This window comes from Pieris napi, chromosome 9 (assembly GCF_905475465.1).
Source record: "Pieris napi chromosome 9, ilPieNapi1.2, whole genome shotgun sequence".
In the NCBI taxonomy this organism is placed as follows: Eukaryota; Metazoa; Arthropoda; class Insecta; order Lepidoptera; family Pieridae; genus Pieris; species Pieris napi.
The window spans coordinates 12,903,398-12,906,896 of NC_062242.1; the positions used below are offsets into that span (position 1 = coordinate 12,903,398).

Genomic DNA, 3,499 nt, shown 5'->3' on the forward strand with positions numbered 1-3,499 from the left:
GATAGATAATAGAAAGATATATATTATTTTACAATTAAAATATAGTTCAACAAAAACTCTTTTTCATTGCCTTTTTTATTACTATGCCAGAGTTGTTTATATGTTTATGTGACGAGCGACTTAACAATTTCGTTTTTACAGAGAGAGGTTATCCATATACACGTTTCTTTTGTTGAAAATATTTTAACCTGCCCTTAGCAGTTACGATTTTATATAGTTTTCAGATTACTTGTAATAAATTTCTTTATTTTTTACTGCAGCTCAGCTGCGAATAGCAAGTTATTAATTTCTTTAAATACTATGTTCCTCGGAGACAAAGTGGCATTCTAATAAAAGTGAAAGATTTTTCTAATCGGCCCAGTAGGTGTCGGTTCGTTCGTGAGATAATATAAGTATAAAACTATTTTTCTAGAACCATATGAATCTACGAACCGGATACAGTAATTAACAAAATAAATAATCCCTCGTGCAACTGACGTGGAATGAGAAATCACGTGGAGAAATTATTCCTATCTATTTTTATCACATTTATTGATTATTAATGATTTATGTCATTTTCGCTCTTTGCCCTATGATACTAAACCATACAGCTATAGGTGAAAATAACTTGATTTTCAGATAAAATTGTCTGCCAAGGCTGAAGGTCCAATTTACAGTGGCATAGCGACGAAGAAGCGTCTCATTCGTAAGAGAATCACACAGTAGCCGGTGGACCGTGGAGTTGGGATAGTATACTTTATTGTGGAATGAGGAATATCGGGGTGATTTTCTTGTGCGGTTTCTATGTGCGCAGTTAACGCGTATGAAAACAAAAGCATTCAAGTTCTGAACTGCACACCCAAAAACTAGCGATAGATACCGAACGAAGCGCAGGTCAATTAAAGATGATGCGCATAAAGGACTGTAGTACCACTGGATTTTTCTTGTAAACATTGGATTTAAACAATATTGCATTTATACATTTACTGATTAAACACTTCCGCTGTTTGGTGTAATATGTAACTCCATATCGGTTCCATCGGGTCATAGCGGTTACATTGTATAAATCGATTTGATCGCATTGATTAGTAACAAGATGTGCAGATAGTTTATGTATAAATTGATATCATCCAAAAGTCCAAAAGAACTCTGAATAAACACGAGGCAAATGATAAGCGAAAATATGGTGGATCAAAGGTTAGTTATCTTAATTTCTAAGTGTATTTGATTAATTAACTAGGTGTAAATTTAAGTTTATCCATGCGCTTGGTCAATGCACGTTTGTTATTGCGTGCACCGATTAGTAAGGAAAAGTTAACCTCGAATTACAGTTTTACAAAAAAATGTAAATCAGGTCTTAATATGAAATTAATATACTGATGGATAAAAAATTAGTTGCTGCGGATAATTTTAGTGCAATATACTAGAAAGCCAAAGTGTAATCCGTAATGGAATTAGTATTACGATAGTTTCCTTCTTTATTCGTTCCTTCGTTGGCCAACTTAATTTAACTATAAACTGCTATGTACTTCAAAATACTTTGACGTTAAACTGACTGAATGATTTTTGATAAAACCAGTATGACTTGGTTTGCTTTGAAGGTTAGATATATACAAAATGTAAAGTTTTACGTTAAAATTGAACCTAGTTAAAATATAAAAGTATTAGGACCTGATTAAAGCAGATACGATTCAAATATAAAAAGAAAAAAAAAATGCGAGTCGAACTGTAGAGATACGTCGGATTTTTGAAGTCAGTAAAATGTAAACAAGTCGATATTTCATCATATAACTTAAATTACAATTTTAGTAAAAATAATTTGATGATCTCTCTGATTGTTTAATAAATAATATATGTTAATGTGTGTTGATTTGATTATCGAACCTATTGGAGCTTTTTAAATGAAGTAACGTCCTCTATTAATTTGACCTTTTATCAGTGTTAAGTCTAAGGTGTTTCTCCAGCAGCTGGTTATAAAATGTAATTGATTTCAGCCTAAGATAGTGTTTATAAAGTCACGCATTGCGTGAAGGAAACACAGCGAGATTAAAAGTGTTTGTTTCCGCAAATTGAATAAAAAAAAAGCTAATTATTTTGATATCTATATCACTGAGGGAACACGCTAGGTCCGACTGTAGTAATTCGGTGATAAGAGGCGAAGTGGTGAACATCTTGCACGCTCTCACTGACTCTGTTGGCGCTCCAAGGAGTTGGTTGTTTGAAGATTTGTCCAGTGTTGTGTAGTGAAATGGCGGCTTTCTGTATTGTACGTATCATAAAATATACGAATTTGTAACGTTAATTTTATTTCAAATATGAATTCAATATTTTTTGCGTTAACATGGTGAACGCGAATATTTTTTTAAAGGCAAATTGATCTGGGTTTATATGGTCTATATTTTGATGCGTTTTTTATTATTTTACTTATAATTTTAGAAGTTAAGTTTTTAATTTCTTAGTCTTTTGTATAATTGGGCTTAATTAATGTGTAATTTATATTTTTAATGCGGCAGATTACGTAGTTATCAACTTTTTTATCAGTATTAAAAACAGACACCGTCTGATTCTCTTATCGAGTATAAACAGCAATATAAATTAATTAAAACAGTTTTAGTGCAAACGCATTGCAAAAACAAAACATTAAGATAATCCCAAGCACTGTAAACATATCTGTTACTAGTTGCAAGTGCAGAATACAGTAGAAGGAATGCATTTTGCATCAATAAGTTCACGTGTTGAGAAAATTTTATTTACGCAATAATTAATTCTGTAGTCCCAAATTATGCTAAATGTAAGTTTGGTTCTTAAATTTGATTTTGTTTTAATAACTTCTAATGTTGTGAAGCTGACAATTTACGTTAAACATGTAACTTCTGATTCACTATAATTGTAATCATCCTCCGCGATAAAGGAAACAAAAACCATATGAAGAAAAAACTGTTTTCATTGAATATGTTAGTAATATTTATTGTAAGGAAATCCGGAATCAGTTTACCGCAAAGTGACACACACACGCGGAACAACCGATTAAAGATAAATGAATTTTCCATTATCTTTTTAACCTTTTAATTATCTATTAATGATCGCACTTTTTTTAATATAATTTTCCGTGTGATATAAAGTTCAAATCTTAGATAACGTAATAATTAATTGACATCCGTAGTATCTATTAACTGCTTCCGTAACTAATTAGTGTTTTTGAATAATAACTGAATCTCTTTTACAAATATGTTATCCTCATTGTGGTTACTAGTTTACTATTTTACTCCGAAATGTCCATCTTATCTAAATTATTACCTACAAATAAAATTAATGTTGCAATCTCATTGAGAACAAGAAGCATATTTTAGTTATCTATTATAAGTATACATAATATGAAATATAGAAAGTGATTTTTGCAGAATATATAATTAAAAAAAAATCTATAATTTCTCATACCACTTGAAATGTCCAATGATACATTTTTTAAAAAATTACGAAATTCACCAGAAATCTAATGATTAACAAAAAATTGCGTCTT

General features: G+C 30.6%; 1 long non-coding RNA gene across 1 annotated transcript; it reads left to right on the forward strand.

Moving 5' to 3' along the window:
- The first annotated feature begins 458 nt into the window (after positions 1-458).
- On the forward strand, positions 459-2,245 carry LOC125052240. Its single transcript, XR_007117421.1, has 2 exons — positions 459-1,176; positions 1,974-2,245. It is a non-coding gene; the product is annotated as an uncharacterized LOC125052240 (long non-coding RNA).
- The last annotated feature ends 1,254 nt before the right edge of the window (positions 2,246-3,499 follow it).